Source organism: Alligator mississippiensis, chromosome 12, assembly GCF_030867095.1.
Source record: "Alligator mississippiensis isolate rAllMis1 chromosome 12, rAllMis1, whole genome shotgun sequence".
In the NCBI taxonomy this organism is placed as follows: domain Eukaryota; kingdom Metazoa; phylum Chordata; order Crocodylia; family Alligatoridae; genus Alligator; species Alligator mississippiensis.
Genome location: NC_081835.1, coordinates 35,987,204 through 36,010,157, shown reverse-complemented (window position 1 = coordinate 36,010,157; position 22,954 = coordinate 35,987,204). Strand labels below are relative to the sequence as shown.

At 46.4% G+C, this 22,954-nt stretch overlaps 1 protein-coding gene and 1 long non-coding RNA gene across 6 annotated transcripts in view; one reads left to right on the top strand and one right to left on the bottom strand.

The window, feature by feature from the left end:
* ATP2B2 (ATPase plasma membrane Ca2+ transporting 2) overlaps nucleotides 1-22,954 on the top strand; it is a 1,183,685-nt gene that overhangs the window by 211,117 nt on the left and 949,614 nt on the right. The gene's annotated exons all lie outside the window — the stretch shown is intronic.
* LOC132244508 (uncharacterized) lies at nucleotides 592-18,703 on the bottom strand. The gene is made up of 3 exons (XR_009456028.1): nucleotides 18,605-18,703; nucleotides 1,484-1,617; nucleotides 592-1,066 (listed from the first exon to the last, which is right to left on the bottom strand). It is a non-coding gene; the product is annotated as an uncharacterized LOC132244508 (long non-coding RNA).

Sequence of the window (22,954 nt, the reverse complement as noted above, 5' to 3'; positions counted from 1 at the left end):
ATGAAAATAATACTCAAGATATTTTTGTCCTTTCTTCTTCCTTCATCAGGTCATAATTAAGATAGAGGAGCCAGTAAGTTAAGCACTGTATGTAACCATTGTCTGCTATTTGGAGCAGGGACTGTCTCTTACTATCCAGACAAGGCAAGGGAAGTATTATTATGTTCATTGTATGGATTGTATTTCAATGATACTGGCATTATGACTTGCCCAATGTCACACACAGAGGCTGAGACAAACCCAGAAACTGAAAGATCTTATTCATCTTTGTGAATGCCTTGCAAAGACCATTTGCTGTTGAATGACCTACACTCCATGGCTAAGGACAAAAATTACATAAACTGGTATAAGTGATTGGCAACTTGTTCTAATCTGTAACACAACAGAAGCAGCACATAAGTTACTTTCAAAATGGCTGAAACCAGTTTAAGATAAACCTGGATGGATGTAGCATCAGACTTCACTAATTTAGATTAAATTAGTTTATTGAACTTCTGTCCTAGATCCCCTCTAGATTCAAGTTAACTCACAGTCTCTCAACTTCCCAGGATGCTTTGCACCTTCCCCCCTTGCAGGGGCAAAGAAGAGTCAGATGTCAGCTGGCTGGGGAAGACAGAGAACAGCATCAAGCTGGCAGATCCTGCCTGAGGAATCATTGCTGGGAACATGATTCGGGAGCTGGCACGACTTCAGGAAGCAGAGGGCTAGCCAAGAAGAAATGGCTGAGTCCTACAGGGACAAGTAAAACTTTTCTTATTTTTTATTACAAAGTCAGGTCAGGCTAGATCACCTTTGTAAAGAAGAAACATAAATACAATAATCCCAACACTGTTTAGGGTGCTTAAGGGGGAAGGCACCGATTTTTTTGTTAGACTCAAGGAAAGGGAAATTAGGCTCATCGAGCCCAAAGGACAGGAACTCATCTTTGTTTATGATACCCGAGTGTATTTTGGAATGCTTAGATAGGGGTCTTGCACAGAATAATTATCTCCATGGGAGAAAGTATTGATCAGTAGCTTGGGGGACAGGCTTCTGTCATTTCCCCCAATCCAGGATATGGCAATACCTAAGAAACAAGAGAAAACAATTAAAAAAAAGTGAGATGCAGTAAAAGCTCTGTTATCTGGCATCCCCCGGGAATGGGGGATGCCGGATAACAAAATATGAATTGAGCAGCTGCCACTTCTCTCACTGCATCTGGGGCATCCCTCTGCCCCTCCCGCTGCATTGCCCCGCCAACAGAGAGGTGGGCCCCACATGGCCCTGCGCAGCCAGTTATGCCCCCAGGCTGTGGGGGCTCAGAGAAATTGGAAGTGCCATGGTGGGCACTTCTGGTTCCACTTTATCTTACAAGCCAGCATGCCAGTTAGTGAAGCATGCCGGCTTGTAAAAACGCCAGATAGCATAGCTTTTACTGTAGATACCTAATGAAAGAACCTTATCCTAAAGAACACAGTGGTTAACCAAAAACATGAAAACTCACAGTTCATTTTATGGGAAAATTCAAAACTCAAGGGAATTTATCAGTATCCCATTTGTCCAGTGGTGTTTAAGTTGCACACTCCCAGTACAAATCCTTTAACATCAAGACGTGGCAGGTAAGATCTGGGGTCACCACTGAGAAAAAAAAAGGGGAATAATCTGGTAATTTGAGACTTAATCTGGGCAATATACACCAAGAGACTAGACAGTATACATCACAGCAGGATTCTGTTTTTGTCTGTGCGTGTCAGTGGTAGTTTTCTAGCCGTACAAATAGCATTTTTGGTACTTATGCACAAGTAACGATTCTACCAGTTCTACACTGTAGGGGTGCATCCAGACAAGTGTGCACATGCCTCTTCCCCATCTCAAACCCCTTTGAGGTGGGGCAAGAGGCACGTGCAAGAACAAAAATTGTCCCCTGCGCTGCAAGTTTGCAGTGTGGGGAGAAAATTAGACCCCTGGGTATCCAGGGATCTAAAAAAACAACAACCCCCCCCTGTCCCTCCAGTTAAAAAAAAGCTGGGCAGGGCATGGTCCAAGACCTGAAGCAACCAGAGGCTGGGTCCTCCATGAAGATGCTGTGGCTGCCAGAGCATCTCTATGGTTGGCCCCTTGCCCTGGTGCTGAACACGCATGGCTCCAGTGCCATGAGTAAGGGGTTGGGGGGGCTGGAGGAGGGGGAAGGGGAATATAGGGGGGACCCCCACCAGCCCCACCCACTCCCCCAGCCCCCCAACCCCTGCTCTTCCTGGCCCCATCCCCCACCTGCCCCCCTAAAGCCCCCATTCCTCGGGGTGCCTGGCCCCATCCCCTGCCTGCCCCCGAGCCCTCCCCTTCCCTGCTGTGCTGGGCCCCATCCCCCTCCACCCCCCCAAGGTCCCCGCTCCCTGCCCCCCACCCCGGCATCAGCAAAGTAAAAAATGAAGAAACGCCCCTCCCCCAGCACTTAACAGTTGTAGCTGACATCTTTATCACTGGGGCACAGTGTGGGGCAGAGGGACAGCCCCCATAGCCACAGCCTGGGCCCTCCTGCTCCCTGCTGCTCAGGGGGGGCTCTGCCAGGAGCCCCTCGAGCCCCACCAGCCACTGCTTCTAGGGTAAGTAGAGGCTTTTTCCCCATTTTTTCCCCTTTTTTTTTTCTTGTTTTATTTTTGTTTTTTTAAGTGACAGGCCTGGGGTTTGGAGGGCAGCCATGGGGGCCTGGGGGTGCAAGTCAGGGGTAGGACCGGATGAGGCAGCCCTTGGGGGGCTACAGCAGCTGGCGGGGGCTGGGGTGGGGCATGTGGGCCAGCCCCTGTGGGGGCCATTTGGCTCTTGTTGAGGGGGTATGGCCCCCCAACAGCCAGTGCTTAACACTGTAGATATATCAATAATTCATTGCCCAATTGATCTCTCTCTCTCTCTCTATCATGGTCTTTTGTTTTAATTGTGGATGAACATGGATTTTCGGGTATTTTACAGAGTGACTTCGGGATTTTTTTAAAATCAGGGATTTTTCAGTTTTCCAGTAGGGAACACCAGAACTCCTGCTAAGGAGGCCAGTGGCATGACCCTGCCTGCTCAGAGCTGGCACCTTGGACCCAGCTGGCTGTGACTGACCTCCTAGCCAAATGGGCCCAGGAGGATGTGCCTTGACAGCTCAAAGCAGGCCACCACACCCAAGACATCTTCTAGGTGATAGCTGCCAAGACGGCTGGGCAGAGGCACACATGGCAGTAGTGCCACACAGAGGCCAACTCTGCAGCCACAGCCCACTAGCAGCTAGCCCAAAGGAGTAGGTGCCTCTACTGGCCTTGCAGTTCCCATCCGGGTCTGGCAGGTGCGCAGCAGGTCACGGCCAGGCAGCAGCCCCCACTGCCAGACTGCTGCAGTGGGTAGAGGGTGCAGGGAACTCTCAGGGCTGCTTCAGCAGTCCAGCTGGCACAGGGGGTAGTGTCCCCAGGTACCAATTGGCTGGGCCTCAGAAGCTCCTGAGAGCAAGTAGCCCTGAGCTACTTGCCAGGGCAGCTTTTTGTACTGCTGAGGCCAGGACAGGGCAGCTTTTTATACTGCTGGGGACGCCACAGGTGCTGGCCCTGGGCTCTAGCTCCCCCTGGCTGCAGTTCAGGGAGGAGCCAGGCAGGGTTATTTTGCCTCAAGTGGCCCAAGTGACCTGACACAAGAAGTCTACAGACCAACAAGAGGTAAAGTGCTGCTTGACCTGGTACTGGCTACTGGGGATGACCTAATCAGTGACCTAGTGATCGATGGGAAGTTGGGTGACAGTGACCACGAGCTGATCACCTTAACCTTCCGCCGTAAAGCTGGCAAGTCAGTCAGCAACACTGAAGTCCTTGACTTCAGGAAAGCAGACTCTGACAAGCCTCCCGAGCTTGTCAGTGAGGCCCTAAGGGACCATGACCCTAGGGGGAGGGGAGTTGAGGAAGAGTGGTTACTCCTCAAGGGAGTGATCCTCAATGCACAAGCTAATTCTATTCCATCTTGGAGGAAAGGCAGCGAGAGGGCACAGCAGCCCCCCTGACTCTCCAGGGATTTTGCACACCTCCTGAGGCTAAAAAGTAAGGCCTACAAAGGATGGAGGATGGGATTTACCTCCAAGGAGGAATATTCTGCACTGGTCCGGTCCTGCAGGGAGCAAACCAGGAAAGCCAAGGCTGCAACTGAACTCCAACTAGCTTTGAGTATCAAGGACAATAAAAAGTCCTTTTTCAGATATGTGGGGAGCCGGAGGAAAAGCAAGGGCAACTTTGGACCCCTGCTAAACCAGATGGGACACCTGACAACTGACGCCCAGGAAAAAGCCAACTTATTAAATGGGTGCTTTGCATCAGTCTTTCATCAGTTCCATGGGATGCCCCTGCCCATTTTGGGACAGGGAGGTTCAGCTGAGGGAGAGCCCCTGCCCTGCCCTCCATCAATGCTGACCTCGTAAAGGAAAACCTTGAGAGGCTGGATACCTTCAAGTCAGGTGGCCCTGACAATCTACACCCCAGGGTACTCAAGGAGCTGGTGAGCATCATAGCCCAGCCTCTGTCAGGGATCTTTGAGAACTCCTGGTGCTCTGGTGAAGTGCCTGAAGACTGGAAGAAGGCCAATGTGGTGCCCATCTTCAAGAAAGGGAGGAAAGTGGATCTGGCAAACTATAGGCCCATCAGCCTGACGTCTATCCTGAAGAAGGTCTTAGAAAAGTTTATTAAAGAGGCCATCCTTAATGGACTGGCCGACGCCAACATCCTGAGGGATAGCCAGCACGGGTTTGTTGCAGGTAGGTCTTGCTTGACCAATCTCATTTCCTTTGACAACCAGGTGACCTATCACCTGGACAAGAGATAAGGTGTTGATGTCATATATTTTGACTTCAAAAGAGCCTTCCATCTGGTATCCCATGATCACCTCTTGGCAAAATTGGCCAACTGTGGCCTTGGGTCCACCACGATCTGCTGGCTGGGAAATTGGCTCCGTGGTCGGACCCAGAGGGTGGTAATTGATGGAATCAATCGTCACAGTGCCCTGTGACCAGTGGGTCCCCTAAGGCTCTGTCTTTGGACCCATATTGTTCAACATCTTCATTAATGATGTGGACATTGGAGTCAGAAGCAGACTGGCCAAGTTTGCCAATGACACCAGACTTTGGGGCAAAGCATCCACACCTGAAGACAAGAGGGCGATCCAGGCTGACTTGGACAGGCTCAGCAAATGGGCAGACGAGACCCTGATGGTGTTTAACACTGAAAAATGCAAGGTTCTCCACCTTGGGAGGAAAAACCTGCAGCATCCTTATAGGCGCGGCAGTGCTACGCTGGCTAGCACTATGAAAGAATGAGATTTGGGGATCATCATTGACCACAAGATGAACATAAGCCTTCAAAGCGATGCTGCGGCTAGTAAAGTGACCGAAATGCTGGCTTGCATCCATAGATGCTTCTCAAGCAAATCCCGGGACGTCATTCTCCCCTTGTACTCGGCCTTAGTGAGGCCGCAGCTGGAGTACTCCAGTTTTGGGCCCCACAACTCAAAAAGGATGTGGAGAAGCTTGAGAGAGTTCAGAGAAGAGCCACGCACATGATCAGAGGTCAGGAAAACAGACCGTACGATGACAGGCTGCGAGCTATGTGGCTCTTTAGCCTGGAAAATTGCAGGCTCAGGGGTGATCTGATAGCCACCTATAAGTTTATCAGGGGTGACCACCAGTATCTGGGGGAACATTTGTTCACCAGAGCGCCCCAAGGGATGACGAGGACGAATGGTTATAAACTACTGCAAGACCGTTTCAGGCTGGACATAAGGAAGAATTTCTTTACTGTCTGAGCCCCCAAGGTCTGGAATAGCCTGCCATCAGAGGTGGTTCAAGCACCTACATTGAACACCTTCAACAGAAAATTGGATGCTTATCTTGCTGGGATCCTATGACCCCAGCTGACTTCCTGCCCTTCAGGCGGGGGACTGGACTTGATGATCTTCCAAAGTCCTGTGCAGCCCTAATGTCTATGAAATCTATGAAATTTGCTCCACAACAAAGTGCATGTCCGAGCACATGCACTGAGGCCAAAAGCCTCAGCTCAAATTTGCACCGCTTTTATTTGAGCTGCTGCAAGCGCACGTGCTTGCATGTGTGGACACGCCCTAGTTGTGCAAGAATGAAACATGCAGTAGGGTCTGCACATGTGTGCCTGTTCTGGATGCTTAAGTGTGTGAAAGTTACAAAAATGTAGCTGGTCAAAAATCCATGACTAAGTAGTATTACGAGGAGCTGGATGCTCCCGTGTCTCAGTCCTTATAGATGAGTGGCTAGGTAACTCATCCAAGAAGTAGGAACCCAGGTTCAAGACTTGTATTTGTCTGTTTTCTCAGCATGACCCTGGTTGAATGTAGTATCAGACTTAACTGATTTGGGTCAAACCAACTTATGCAGTGTCTGTCCTAGACCGCTTCCTGGTTTAATTTAAACCACAGTCCCCCAGCATCCCAGATGCTTTGCAGCTCTGAGCAGGGCTCTCTGCTTCAGAGTGCTGGGCTGGCCCCTCCCTGGTGCTCCATGGCTGGAGGTCCAGCAGAAAGGGCAGGCACAGCAGTGTCTGCCTGGCTTCACCTTGCTGCCCCCATCTCTCCCTGCTCAAGCAGGGATTCCTACTTCCCCTCTCTGACCACAGAAATCCAGGGCAGCCTAAGGGCCAAAAGGGGAGCACATAAAAAGTGGAAACAGGGAGAGATCACCAAAGACGAATATACCTCCTCTGCTCGTGCTTGTAGGGAGGCAGTTAGACGGGCCAAAGCAACCATGGAGCTGAGGATGGCAACCCAAGTAAAAGACAACAAGAAATTGTTTTTTAGATATATAGGGAGTAAAAGGAAGACCCAGGGAGGAATAGGACCCCTGCTAAATGGGCAGAAACAATTGGTGACAGACAGGGGGGACAAGGCTGAACTCCTCAACGAGTTATTTGCCTCAGTGTTCCTAAGTGAGGGGCAAGACAAGTCTCTCACTGGGATTGTAGAGAGGCAGCAGCAAGGCGCCAGACTTCCATACGTAGATCCTGAGGTGGTGCAGAGTCACTTGGAAGAACTGGATGCCTTTAAGTCGGCAGGCCCGGATGAGCTCCATCCGAGGGTGCTGAAGGCACTGGCCGACATCATTGCAGAGCCACTGGCGGGAATATTCGAACGCTCGTGGTGCACGGGCCAAGTCCCAGAGGATTGGAAAAGGGCTAATGTGGTCCCCATTTTCAAGAAGGGGAGGAAGGAGGACCCGGGCAACTATAGACCTGTCAGTCTCACCTCTATCCTTGGCAAAGTCTTCGAAAAAATTATCAAGGCTCACATTTGTGAGAGCCCGGCAGGGCAAATTATGCTGAGGGGAAACCAGCACGGGTTTGTGGCAGGCAGATCGTGCCTGACCAATCTAGTCTCCTTCTATGACCAGGTTACGAAACGCCTGGACACAGGAGGAGGGGTGGATGTCGTATACTTAGACTTCAGGAAGGCCTTTGATACGGTATCCCACCCCATACTGGTGAACAAGTTAAGAGGCTGTGATGTGGATGACTACACAGTCCGGTGGGTGGCGAATTGGCTAGAGGGTCGCACCCAAAGAGTTGTGGTGGATGGGTCGGTCTTGACCTGGAAGGGTGTGGGCAGTGGGGTCCCGCAGGGCTCGGTCCTTGGACCGATACTCTTTAATGTCTTCATCAGCGACTTGGATGAGGGAGTGAAATGTACTCTGTCCAAGTTTGCAGATGACACAAAGCTATGGGGAGAAGTGAACACGCCAGAGGGCAGGGAACAGCTGCAGGCAGACCTGGATAGGTTGCACAAGTGGGCAGAAAACAACAGGATGCAGTTCAACAAGGAGAAATGCAAAGTGCTGCACCTAGGGAGGAAAAATGTCCAGCACACCATTTCATACAGCGTCAACAAAATTCATTTTGTACTTCATATATTAATGCAGGTACAGATTTCCCTCACTTTATGCTGTACATGCATTCCTGGAAAATGGTGCATAACTCGAATTCTCATAAAGGGAACCCTCATTAAAATGTAAAAAATAGGGATATATTTCCAAGACTTCAACTGTATTGACCCCCCCAGACCCATTTCTACCACTTTTACAAGACAATTTTGGTACACACCAATAGGAGACAGTACACACAAGCACAGGGTGGTGGTGAATGTTACCCTAATGGGGATGGGAACAACAGAAACACGTGTTGCAGACAATGAACAAGGAGCACAAATCCACACAGGAGACTATATTTCAGGGCATGTCACTCCCACAATGCACCGCACAAAGCATCCGACTGTGGGCTTCCACCACACCAATCACATAAGAATGATTTTAGTTCGCATATAATGAATTTTTGGTATAAAAAGAGTCATCGCATAAGAGCCAATTTGCACATACAGAACCCACATAAAGTGAGGGAAACCTGTAGTCACTTGTCTGATGCATCAAAAGGTTGAAAGGCTTTTCCAGATATTAATATTGCCTGTTTCTTTACTCTATAAAGTTACTGTAGAAAATTAATAGAATATGCATGTCAAACTGGACCATTCTTGGAAGGTACAACTTTGCTTTCCTTATACTGAAGTTAAGAAAGCACGGCTTGATCTACCAAACATTTTTTTATCCATTATATGCATCATAGTAACATGATTTAGAAATATCTGTAATTATTATAGCTTATTCAGTACTCTGTCTTATTAGACTTAATAAGAATTATTCAGGTGCATTGTGTGTTTGTGCCTAATGGCTACTACAGTAGTATTCCCAAACCATTTGAAAAACAGTTCTCTGCTAAAAGATATTAGTTGTTATGTTTGTTTGTTTATAAGTCTATCTAAATTAAGCTAAATCAAGCCCTAGAGATATAAATGCTTAAGTGCTTTTCCACTCAGAAAATGAAGTGTTTGTTGACTGATCCCTTTGATTCAGGAGTCATTGTTAAGGATTATCCCAATTATTAATCTGTGGCAATGGTGCTCAAACTTTTTCCCCCGGCAGGCTGGATTGGCAGTTCCCTGTCCATCCATGGGCCAGTTCCTAATGGTTGTCCCAAACTGGCACTGGGACCAGCACAGTAGGCAGTCTGGCCACATGGAGAGGGGTAGGAGGCAGTCAAACCCAAACCAGACATGCAGGGAAAAGGGGTTCTGCAGGAAAAAAGGCATCATGGCTTGGCCCTGCAGGGCAAAAGGGGTGTGACCTGCTCCAACTTGGCCCTGTGGGGGAAGGGGGCATAGCCTGGTTCCATGGGAAAAGGGGTGGGACCTGATCCTAGAAGAGAGAGTATAACCTGTCCCCAAACTGACCGGGGGGAGGGGGGGCTGGAGAGGAGAGGGGGAGAGGGTAGGGGGCATGGCCTAGCCCCTGATCCAGATGTGGTAGGGGGGAGTGACAACACTGTGACTGGCAGTGCAGGGCTTGGGGTTTGGGAATTTGTCAGGGGGAGGTGACTATATTAATGGCTACTACTCCCCCACTGCCAAATTTCTAACTGCATGGGGAGGCCTGTAGGCCAGATGCAATGGCCAGGAGAGATTGAGGAAGGGCTGGGAGGTTACAGAGGTTCTGCTCTGGATGCATAAGGGACAGGTATCCTACCTGATGCTTTCTTGCTAGTCCCATCTCTTGCCTTCCCATCTCCTAACATAGAAAGGAGGGTAGGGAATCATAAAAGGCTGTCATCCCTTATCTTACTGGTCAGGGAGAGAGAAATCCTGCCTTTAGAGTTGCTTTGCCTGTCTCCAAGTACATCTTGCAGTCTCCAGAAAGTTACATGAAGTGTAATTTGGTTCAGCAATTTATGACAGTTAAGTGTCCTTCCCATTTTGAAGGATAACATTTCTGCAAAGGCTGCCTTAGAGAAATACCAGTTAAAGGGGTATGAGCTATAATAATACTTATTATGGCCTAAGGTGGAGTTGTAAATTTCTGTTCCTCCAATGCCAATTCAGTTACCTGAAGCTATTCTTGAGTGGTTAAAAAGTCACAAAAGCTGTTTCTCAGGATGATGTATACAAATTGGACTATATTTATTTTCTTATGGTAGAATGTCAGCAAGCACTTATTTTTTTCAGAAATCTTTTTAATACATACCTAATGCCCTTGGTGATAATATTCAGTGTATCACTATGATTAATAAAGAAAACAAGATTGATCTTATACTCCTTCACCCCCATCTCCAGCTACAGCAATTACAGGAGTTTCTATATGTTATTAAAGAGACGTTAGTTCAAAAGAGAGCTGTATTATCTGCAGTATATCACTGGAACACCTTCAGATAGAGTAAAATACATACAATACAGAATGTGTGTAGTAGCTGCAAACTGAGTAATCATTGCAGTTTATATTACTGCAATGATAGCCCAAAAAGGTGAAGTCTGCCTTATGTCAGTACTTTAACAAAAAATTGTATGATGCCCAAATTAAGCTGTTCTCTTAGCTCATGAGACTAAAAGGCTCTTTTTCCAGAGGACTTGAGTACAACAGTCACAGATCCTGGGAGTCTGTTTTAGGACTTTCAGGCTCCAAGGCCTACCTCCACAGCAACAAACATGGAAGCTCCAAGAGCCCTGGCCATAAAACTGGTGTTCTCATTGCTTGCAGGGTGCTTGCTATGGAACTTGGAGTTGGGGATCCCAGAGCTTTCAGGGCATGTCCACATCATGGTGTGCTCAACCTAGAAGCACAAGTGAGAAATTTGGTCCGTCCCCTTGCTCCTGTTCTGTACAAGCTAAATCCAGAAAAGGCAGTGTTGCCACTTTAAAGTGGTGCTAAGTATTCACCCAGAGTCATTATCAGGCTACATCTACATGGTAAACTCAGTTTCCCTGCCAGTGCTCCATCACTTGGCCTGCTTCTCTGGGGAAGCTGCCTCCTAAAGCAAAAGCAGCATAGCTGGATCTGATGCCAGAAAAAGATCATTTACTCTGAGGAGGGCTAATTGGCATCATCAGTCCTAATTATCCTGCCCATTGCATCACCTAGACATGGCTACAATACTTCTAGTGTGGGAGGCAGCCTATCTGGAAGGGCACAGCAAATTTCAGGGTGCTGCTGCTGGAAATGGTAGGAGTATAATACACTTACCGTATATATATGGCCTTAGACTCCCCATCTTGGATGCCTTTACTGGGTCATGTTCAGGGTTGCTCTACAGCAGCTACATTGCCTTATTTCCAGGGTTTGATACACATAAAGCAGGAGTGGAGTGACTGGATGGTGTGTGCTTCTTAGTGTCACTGTCAGACTTGGCATGGAGGAAGTGTAAACAGCCCTCACTCTTGGAACCTTAGGATCCTGTGGTTCCCAGCTCTGGAGAATTCTGTCTGATGGATCTGCCCAGGACCATGGGCATCAGAATCCTGCCATGTGTAGTGCCTGACGAATAATTCACATGCTGGGAACATGGGGCATGTGGCTCTCAGGAAGCCTGTTAGGTTCCATTAAAATACTTACTTTGATATAGTGAAAGTTTGGCAAACCTGAGCTGTTTCGAATTAACCATTTTGGACTCAGTGATTTGGCAATTTTTTTTTTGACTAGCTAAATTTGGGGGCTAGAGACAGACATTACACATAAACTGGTTTAAATGATCAGAAACTGGTTTAAACCTGTATCAGAACAGACATTCATTGCATATAAACTAGTCTGAAAATTGCTGAAGCTGGTTTGAGATAGACTTGGTTGAATGTGGAATCAGATGTAACTGATTTGGGTCAAACCAGTTTAATGCAATGTCTGTCTCAGACCATAAGGAATCACTATGAATACAAACTTGCAGTTTTTCCAGGTATTGGGCCATAAATAATGACAAACTATGCCTAAATTCAATTAAGTGTACCATTTCCCCCTTTATCATCTATGTGAAACAGAGCTTTTGGGGTTTGTTGGCTTGGTTTTGTTTTTAGCTTTTTCCAATTTACAACTTGTTACTTGTATGTCAAGTATTTTTGCAGAATAATGCACCATGTTTGGCTGTGGTTGCAGGGTTTGTGTATAATTTATACTTGACTTTCTGCCAAGGTTAAATAGTATGGAATATGAGCTAGAGTTGAAGAATGACTGCTTTTTCTCTGCCTGCTTTACAATTTACAATCCAAATAATTTGCTACAATTCACTTTGTTTTCTGGCATGTCAAGATTCAGCATTGAACTGTGGCAGATATTTTGTTTTCCATTATTAAAGCATCTTAAATTAATAACTATGTACTGATAATGACCTTGCATATAGTCTGTTCCTCAGTTAGTGTTGTAGGAGGAAGAATATCTGCTTTGTGGAGAAACAGGTATTTGTCTTATATTCATGTCAATATGACTATAGGTTAAGTTTCCACCTAGTGGTGATTGTTAGTTTTGTCTCTTCAACTGCTGCTTTGTTTATTGTCATGGTGAAATGCATTGAATGAGCTGGATTTTCCTAGGGGATGACTGGAATTTGAGTAGGTGAGCTAGCTTATCAGGTCAGCTGCATGATGGTAGTCTTTCTAGATATCCAATTCTTGCATAAAGGAGCTGAGAAATTGATTTGCAGTAAATAGTTCAGAGCCAGGGTACAAGCCTAGAAATTCTTCCCACTCCCAGATTCTTATCTACCGGCCCTGGCCTTGTGGTCACAGTGGTGGGTCTGGGAGATTCTTATAAGATTCTTATCTCTCAGATAAGATTATTTTATAAGGGAGAAGTATCTTGAAATTTTGGTGGATCAAAGGCTCAATATGAGTCTAATAATAGACTCTCCTATATGTATCACTGCTGCTTGGATGTTGTAACTCATATTTACTAGTTTTTAAAATTGGCTTTTTTTAATTAGATTAGATGATGTTTTGCATCTGAATTTTCATTCGTTGTGTACTTAAGGGGCCAAATTCTATTCCACCTGTTAGAAACCTAAGTAGACTTCCATGCTTAATTATGATCCCTTTCCACCCTACTTGAGCAGGGTGGGAGAAAAAACCCTTAACATGCCTATTTTTGTAATATGCTGTCAACTTAACTTGAAGAGTAAATCATAGAAAGCAGCAGTCAAGAGGAGGATATTTTCAACTTTTGCATTAGCTGTAGGTTGGAACACAACAACACTTAAGGGCACCTTTACACATGCTCCTGGGATGGGGTCGTGGGGGCAGTGCTTTTAATTAGAGTGGGTCCAAAAGCTGCTCTAATTAAAGCGCCACTGCATCTCATGCATCAGCATCCCTGTGCTTAAAAATGATGACAGAGGCACTTGAGCTAAAACTTGTTCAAGCTTTAGTTCAAGTGTCCCACCACCATTTTTATATGTGGGGACACTGATACGCAAGACATAGGAGGCTGCTGGAGCATGGTAACTGCCATGCTCCAGCAGACTTGATTAGTTAAATCTGCTGTAATACGCTGACTTCCAGTGCATCGGAGTAGCTTCCATATTCATGTATAGGCACCCTAAGTGCCTAGGCTGACTTAGTAGGGTTTGGGTGTTCTTGTAGCCATGATGGTCCAGGAAATATATGAAAAACAAGGTTTTTTGGGTGATATCTTTTATTGGACCAACTATATAGTTGGGAGAAATGTTAGATAAGGTTTCAGGCACAAAGTAACCTTCCTCAGGTTATGGCACTTAATCTTTGTTAAGTCCACTTAGGCATCTAATAGCTGGAGTAGGATCTGGCCCAAAATGTCTGTTGAAACTCACTGTCATTTTTGGGTATACGCTGAATAAAGGATTGGCTCTAAAAGGACTGAACATGTCCTGACTTTCAAATTTCCTAGAATTAATGTTTAAACAAGTATTACTATGTTATGTTACTTCAAGATTTGTGCAGTGAAGTCCCATATGAGACAGATTAGGTGCGTCTACATGAGATGCTTTACTGTCCATTAAACTAATCTCATACTCAGTAAAGCATCACTGTCTACACATGTGCAGCAATTACTGCACAGTAAATTAGTCTAATGCATGGTTTGCTAGTACCTGTAGATACAGATACTAGATTAACCATACATTAGATACTGCACAGTAGCACATGTGTAGACAGACCAGGAAGCAGGGGGTGGGGAAATTGTCCCACCTCCTGAGCAGCTGCCTGCCAGCCCTGCATCTCAATCTTCAGGGGGTGGAGTTCAAGATGAAGTTCAAGATGAGGTCATGGTCAGGGCAAGCAGTTAATCCAGGCCAGGAGGTCCAGGAGAGGAACTGAAGCAATCCAGGACAGGAGCAATCAGGAATAGGCAGGAGGATTCAAACCAGAGTTTCAGAACATGGGGTCAGGTTCTGAAGTTCTGACCAGGCCAAAAGCACAGCAGGGTGAGTTGTTTACTAGACAGGTCACTCCTGTCTGGTCTAAGCTTATATAGCCAGGGTAGGTAGGGCCTTTCCCTGAAAGATGACTTGGCCTGGAACTGGATGAGCCCCAACTGGGCTGTGGCTTATTACAACATTGAAAAGATTGACATGGTCAGACCATTTTCCTGAGACTTCTATGCCAACTGCTGGTCATCTGTCTGGAAGTCAACACTGAGGCAAACCTGAAAAATGCAGCACTACTGACTGTCATTGGCTCAAAGGCTTTTGACATTGTTTGCTTACTTATGTCCCTGGACAAACCCTGTGAAAACTGATACTAAAAAGTCAGTATTCATTCACTCCATCTGACAGTGATATGGTTTCATTTCAACTGATACAAATCAGCTGCCAGAGGGATTGCAGTTTATGTGTTTCTCAGACAAATAACATAGCTCTACAGTTACTTTGATACCAGTCTTGAGTCTCTACTGAGGAATTGACTTATGCTTGGGTAAAGAAGCCATGAAATTCAGATTCCTGTGAAGAAGAGCTTCCTCACGAAGCTGCATCTACGCATTGTCTGTGAAAGTGTCACCTGAGACTCCCCAAATGCAATCCAAAGGGAATTTTTCTAAGACGTTACCACAAGCTCACAACAAAATGCCTTTGTCATCCCAAGGAATGTACTATAGCTGTTGGAGCCACAGATGCAACATATGTTCTTTCCATGGTACAGAATGTCATTATTGCAAGTGCAAGGGCCACACTGAATGTGTATGTCACCAGCAGTACAAGCCATCTGAAAAGAAGTCAAACAAGCATGGTACACTTCTGGCTACTGCAAGTTTTGTTGCCGACTGCTAGAATTTCAGTGCTCACAAATTTTTCTATGTTAGCTGGTTTGTCAATGGCGTGGAAATGCTGCTTCTACAGAAAACCTATACAGTAGTGATGCTACAAGGTGTTCTGTGTATCATTAAGATAGATTCAGGATCTGTTTGTCTTAATTTTGGAAGAGACATATGAATTACTATGGCTTTAACAGTCATTACCCACTGGGCACATCCACAGGAGATGCTGACTGCACAGTAGCCAAAAAATACTGGGCAGTAGCATGTTACAGCATGGACAGTGCTAATACGCTACTGAACAGTATTAATGGCTACTGCACAGTAGCATCACCTAAAAGATGTTCGCCTGCACTACTGCGCAGTAACTCCAGTTACTGCACATTTACTTAGTACTTACTAATAAAAATCTTGTGTAGATACGCCCACTGAGTAGCATTCTGAGCCAAGTGTCTACAATTTGGAGTTAGGTTATACTAGAAATTTTCCAAAAGTTTATAGAAGACTTGCAAGTTTAAAGGGAGTTATGTCATATTTTGTCGATGGCCTTATCAAAGCAGAACCCATGAAAGAATTACTTGTTTGACTGCAAAAAAGTATTGCGCCTTATCACCAATGCCAGCCTAAAATTCAAAAAAGAGAAACGTGTTTGCGAGACAAAAGGGGTCTGGCCAGACAAGAGCAAAAGAAACTTGCATAAAGTCAAGTGTAGTGTATTTTTTCGATTATTAGTATTCAACAGAAGGAGGCACTTTTGCTTGTAGTTTTGTTCTGGGTTAAATAGCAACTGATTTGCAAGAGTAAGTTTAGTACTTTTAGCTGAAGGTTATAATAAAATTGTGAAGGTTAGCTGCCTTTGGAAAATTGTCTTCTTATCTATTAAAAAGCGGGCACAGAAATGTTATCTAAAGTTATTGAGGCTTTGCCTAGGAACATTGCCTTATTACAGCTAGTTGGCCAAGCCAAAATTATTACTATTTAAGGGCTGCAAATATTTGCAATTAGAAAATACTGTGTGAAAAAATAATAATAATAATAATAATAATACCAGTTCAAAATGCCACATAAAAATAACCTTGTGTATATATATTTGGATGAGACTTAGTGATGCTTCGGTTTCCCCTGTATGTTCTTACAAAGAAAAACTTATTTGTCGAAATGTCAGTGAATAGAAGTAGATGTAAAGACCATTAAGGGTAGTTATTGAATTTCGTTTGTAAGATACTAGGATAGTATTTTACTAAGCTGAATTTGTTTCCAAACTACTACACAGTTCTATCTTGCTTCTCTATTTTTCCAAAGCATCATATTACAGAGGCATCCTCTTTGCTAATTTATTTTTACATTTTCCTGAAAATGAGCAACCTGTTATAATGGTGCCACCTGCAGTCATCCTCCTTGAATAGCTAGGGAGTATGTAAAAGACTACTTGAGTTCTTCAGAGAGGTAGATCTTATTCTTTCAGGTATGACTATTAGGGTATTTACAGTGAGTTGGACTCTACAGGTCTTTTGGGGAAAGCAGCCAACCATGCTTCCAGTCAGAATGCTTTGCATCTGTACTCAGAGAAGACTGTACAGATGCAAGATGTTATATTACATTTGTACAAAACTGTCCTGCTCAAGTAGGCCCAAAGTTTTATTCAAACTCAGGATGCATCTGATTCTATATAAAACTAGAGTTGACTTTTGGTAGAATGCCATACTGGGGTTGGGGTTAACTAGCTCCTCACATAGTTCCTCAGTGTCCCGTCACAGGCTCACAGCCTCTGTTTATCATCTGTACCCCCCAGGGCAAACTCTCTCCTGGCAGAAGTCAATCAATATGTGCACTTCACACTGCGCAAATAAACCACACATGATCTTTTCTTGGATCACCAAGAGCACCTGGCCTTGGATCTGCTGCCACTAGCCTGCACTCCCTCCTTCTGTCTGCTCATGCTAGCTGTATATACCACTGCTGATACACTTAATCTCTTCACACCCCATGGTCATCTTCATAAATCACAGGCCAACTTTCAGAATAGCAGGACCCCAGATGTGGTCCCTGGGCTCTACCAAGAGCTGAGCATCTGGCTGTCTCCCTCTTGGTTCTCAGGCACTCATCTCTCAGCCCTGGCTCTTGGCTCTCAGCCCCAGTCTCAGCTCCCAGGGTCTTAGCCATTTGCCAGCCACTGGCTCCTTTCCCTAGGAGCCTAACACCCCCCCCCCCTCAGGTTCTTTTCCTTGAGAGTCTCTCTCTGGCTGCAGGAGCTCTATCAACTTCTTGTGGGCCATCTAATTATCAGTGTAACCCGGGTGGCAGCCCAATATTTGCCACCCCTGCCCAATATCAGGGATGGCATGGCGAGAGTGGGGCAGGGCTTCCGGCCAGCACCAATTTACTTTCCAGCTGGACCCTGCTCCCCACAGAGCAGTCCGTGGTCCCAAGAAGGTCTAACACTTAACTGATTTAACTATTTACACTTTATTTACAAAACAAGAATAATAGGAAAGGTTATTTACAAGTGAACTTCAATGGCAAAACCAGAATCACAAAACAAACCAGAATGCATTAGTCAACCCTCGACTCAAGAACCACAGGTAGGGTAACTGGCAGCTTTCAGCCACTGCTGAGGTGCTACCACAAGGAAGCAAGGTGGTCACTCCCTGCAGCTCCAACAGGCTTCCCAATAAGCGACAGACTGCAATAGGTTAAGCTCTTCTGGTCTGCAGCAATCAAATTGTATCAAACCCCAGCCCCTCTGTAACAGGGGGGCCTTCTCGGGCCGATTTCCCTGTGGCCCGCCCACCTGTTTCTGGGCTAATCGCTCACCTTCTTGTCTGCTATGCCTTGTTGGTAATTAGTTAATTGATGTAAATTAAGCGGGAGGCTGCCCATTTCCTGCCTTGATGCCAGGGGGCACTATCTGTGGCTCCGTTTCTCCCCTACGCCGCAGCCCAAGCCTCGCTGATGGCATCCATAGTTCTCACAATCACCAGCTGTTTGCTGGGCCCCAGAATCCTAGTGTTGAACCCCTTTATGATCCCTCCATTCCAGCAGCCTAATCCGCCTTCATTCTCAGCAACCTAGCTCCCTGAGCTGCTTCCCCCTCATAGGTGTGGTCCCCCCCGGAACCTTGGGCTGCTAGCCCTGGCCCACCTCCAGGCCAGTCGCAACCCCAGGCCCTCGGCTCTTGGGCGTTCCTCACAGTGGGCCCCTGGCCCTTTGACCCGGTCCTGGCCCCAGCATTGACCAGTCAGGGGAATGTTCAGACAGGTTCGTGAGTCACTCTTCTGCTGGGGTCCACCTCCCAGACCCTACAAAAAGGGGTAACCCACCCAGTTGTGGGGGATAGGGGTTAAGGTGCCCCAACCCACCTTTCAACAGGGTGGTAACTGGCCTGGCATTTCCTGGGAGCTCCCACACCACTGGGAGCCCCACCAGGCCACCCACTCCTGGCAGGGTGCAGTTTTAGGTCATACACAGGACCAGGAGCCTCCTGACCATTCCCTACAGCTCCTCCCTTACCTCCAGATAATACCAACAGCCTTACAGCCAGGCAATGTTATTGCCTGGCTTCCCAGCAGCAAAATGCCCTGCTTATATGGGCAGCCCTGAATCTAAAATGGCTGCCCTAATCAGGCCCCTGCTGGCTGCTGTCTTCTGGCCCCTTAAAGTGGCAGGCACAAACAGTGTCCTGCCACACCCCTGAAGAGGCTGAAGGCTGACCCTCTGTGGCAACAAAAAAGGCAAGCAACAAGCAACAGAGTAGGCTCCTGCAGCATCAGCATGACCCAAGCACAAAGCTCAGGGACTCCATCCAATGATAATCAGCTGCAGAATAAGGAACAGGACTGAGTCCCCTCTGGGGCAGTCAGTGGCAGAGGGTCAGCAGCACAGGCAGCTGCCAGGGGACGTTGCTCCAAACCCCTGCTCCAGATGACTGGCTGGGCACTCCATGCACCTCACAGCTTGCCAGTCCCACTCCGAGTGCCAGCCTGAGCCCCAACCTCCTGGGGACCCTCATCCTGGTGTTCTGCCACTCCTCAGGATCCCAATGCCTTGCCTGCTGCTGTTCCAATTCCCCAGGGAAGGGAAGGAGTTTCCTCAACTCACCGGCCCAGCTCCCTGCTCCGGATAAGGATGCCACCTGTGCTTTCATTATTGACTCCAAGATGAACGTGGGCCGACAATGCGAGGTCACAGTCAGTAGGGCTAACCGTACCTTGTCATGCATCCACAGATGCATCTCAAGCAGGTTCAAGGAGGTGATCCTCCCCCTCTATGTGGCACTGGTCAGGCTGCAGTTGGAGTACTGCATCCAGTTCTGGGCGCTGCACTTCAGGAGGGATGTGGACAGCATTGAGAGGGTCCAGAGGAGGACCACCCGCATGATCCAGGGAAAGCAGGGCAGACCCTACGAAGAGAGGCTATGGGACCTTAACCTGTTCAGCCTCCACAAGAGAAGGCTGAGGGGGGACCTGGTGGCTGTCTATGAACTCACTAAGGGGGACCAGCAGGGTTTGGGAGAGACCCTGTTCCCCCTAGCGCCCCCCAGGGTAACAAGGAATAACGGCCACAAATTGTTTGAGAGTAGGTTTAGACTGAACTTCCGAAGGCACTCCTTTATAGTCAGGGCAGCTAGGATCTGGAACCAACTTCCAAGGGAAGTGGTGCTGGCTCCTACCCTGGGGGTCTTTAAGAGGAGGGGTCATCTGAGCCCGGTTGAGCCTAGCTGGGGTCTTTAAGAGGAGGGGTCATTTGAGCCCGGTTTTCCCTCCTGTCCAGGGCAGGGGGTCGGACTTGATGATCTACAAGGTCCTTTCTGACCCTACATCTATGAAACTATGAAACTAAGAAGAATCCCATTCCTACAAATCAGTAATAGCAACATATTTTTTAATTAAAAAAAAATCTAACAAAGAAACACAGGTATGGTCATTTGGCTTATACTTAAGGATTTAATTTATGATTGATTAACACGAAGTGCTCATAAATGATTTGTAGAGATTTTAATTAATAGAAAATCAAGTGATATCGTGGCCACTGGTTTACTATGCATTTTTGTAACATGGTTATTTAGGGCTGTGCGAAGCTTTGGGTGGTCATTTGATTCGGAGGAGATTCGACCCGATTCAGTGGCCAAATCTCCAAATCCAAATCAAATCAGGAGACCAATTTAAAGGTCTGAATTGATTCAAAGCTCTCCGAATCTTTGGAAAAGATCTGGAGAGCTTTGATGATTTGGGCAGTCCCCGGTGGCTGCAGCAGGGAGCTGCAGGTGACTCCAAATAAGTGACTAGTAGGGGTCAGGAAGGGGGTGCTGGAGGTGGGTGAGGGGACCATAGGGAGACCCCTGACAGCCCCCCACCCCCCATCCGCTCCCCGAGCCCCCCCCATGGCTGCCCCACCCACCCCAGCTCGGTACTTTAAAAAAAAAAGCCCTGGTGCTCACCAGGTGCTGCCGGGCAAGGGGACGATCCCCACTGCCCCATGCTGCATGCAGGGCTCTGCCATGAAGCCCCCCTGACCCCACCACTCCCCCAGCCCCCCCATAGGTGCCCCGCCCAGGTCAGCTTCAGCCCTTTAAAAAAAAAAAGCCAAGAAAAGCCCAGGGACTCACCATTCCTGGTGCAGCTTTGGGTCTTCGGGGGCTCATGCAGAGCCCCCCATGTAGTGCAGGGCAGTGTGGGGGGCAGTGGGGATTGCCCTCCTGCTGGCAGGAGTGGTGAGTCCGGGGTGGGGGTCGCTTATTTTTTTCTTAAAGGGCCAGAGCTGGCCTGTGCAGGGCACCCATGGGGGGGCTGGGGGAGTGAGGGAGTAGGTCAGGGGGCTCATACAGAGCCCCCCACACAGTGTGGGGCAGTGGGGGCAGCAGGGATTGCCCCCTGCCTGCCAGCACTCACTGAGTTAGGGCTTTTTTTTTTTTTACAAGTGCTGGGAGCTGGGGCAGGCGGGGCAGCCATTGCCGGGCTGAGAGAAGGGTGCGGGATGGTCCTGGCCTGGCTGATTTGGAGATTCAGAGATTCGGCTGCTGTCAAATCTCTGAATCATATTCAGCCGAATTGAATCGGGACAGTGATTTGAATCACCAGATTGAATCACTGTCCCCTGAACTGGCTGAATCTGAATCCAAAGTGAATACTAACCACTTTGCACAGGCCTAACGGTTATAACATTTATTAACCTTTAACAATTTACAAATGTAACCGCAACATAAAAAGTTACCGAGTTCTCATTAATACATGTGACTATTCTCACTACACATAGGGTACGGCTCTCAAGACTGGAAGCCTTCAATATCAATATTGACTGCTGCCGGTCTGTACATGATGGCTTTGTGACATCTGAATCAATTCACAAAAGACAGTTGCAGCAGTTTCTGTCAATTTGTTTATTTAAGTCATAGAGAAACAACAGAAAGAAAGATAGATACTGGAAACACAGACAGTGCCTTAGGAGTCATAGATAGCTGTTTATGTTGTGAATCAATTGTTTAATCTCTACAGGGAAAGAGAGAGAGACTTTTCTGTGACAGATTTTTTTTTGAATACATAAAAATAAGCTTTTGTTTTGGATCCCTGTCTTCATTTAGAATACTTTAGAGAAGTAAGTCTCAAACTTTTAAATCTCTGTACTATGGTATTCTTTTTAGCTTCTTCACATAAGGTGTGAATACCCTAAGATGTGATTGATATCCATTATATACTGTATTTTCTTGTATACAACACATAACTTTCCTCTCAAAATCAGCCCTCCAAACTTGGCATGTGTGTTTATTAAGCTGATTTTATGACCCTGCTTTAATTCCTGCTCCACAGTGCAACAGCATTGGTATTACTATTTAAATAGGGAAGGGACTCAGTTGTCATAATGGTCTGGTTTTCAAAAACAAGGGGTGTAATATTTTCCGGGGCATGTTTTATAGGAGAAAATATGGTATATATAAGGCAATTCATATATGAGAGCTAATTGTTAAGGTTTGCAAAACCAGGCTAACAATGTAGCATGGGTTTCATTTGTGTCATATTTTGAGAGTTTTCTTCACGACCGTGGCAGGCAGGAATTAATTTTTTTAATGAAAATAAACTCTGCAGAGCAGCTAAAAGTTTTTTTGCACAAGCTGCTCTCACATTTTGTAAAGCAACACTTTCCAAGGAAGCAATATTTAGTCCTTTCAGCCTGCCTGTGCTTCTGAAAATCATAGGAAGGTTTACAGAGACATACTGCTCCTACTCCTGGCTGCTAGCTGCCAACCTTTACTTTCCCAGTCACTGGTCACCATCACACTTCATGAAGCAGATAACAGAGAAATCTCCATGCCAGCCACTCAGTACTTTGGATTTGAATAGGTAAATAGTTTCCTTTCTTCACTGACATTTTCCTCATATGCAATCACAAGAAAAAATATTTTATTCGTTTTACGCACAGTTTTGATTATGTCAGTCAGTTAGGTTTTCAATTTTGAAAAAGGATTATGGACAGCATCTGTGCTTTATCATCTTAGAACTGGGCATAATTGGACAGAAGTTTGTAATTGAGAAAAACATTAAAATGTAATGTGGACATGTTGAAAGTGATGGCTTCACAAGCATGTTAAACAGGTCCGGCCTTGAAATAACTCCTACAAAATTTGACAACTGAAAGCTAAATGCAGACATTTGTGGGGTTTAATGGGAAGTTAGATTGGATTAAAAATGGCCACCCAATCACACTTAGCTTGTCCCAGAGCGGACCTTACACTTAGACCTGGTCTCAGTGATTGGAAATCAATCTAAACCCATGACTGTACAGAAGTCCTGTGGACATAGACCATTCTAAAAATGGCAGAACCCAGTCTAGGGTAGACCTAGATTAATGTACACTCAAACTTAATCA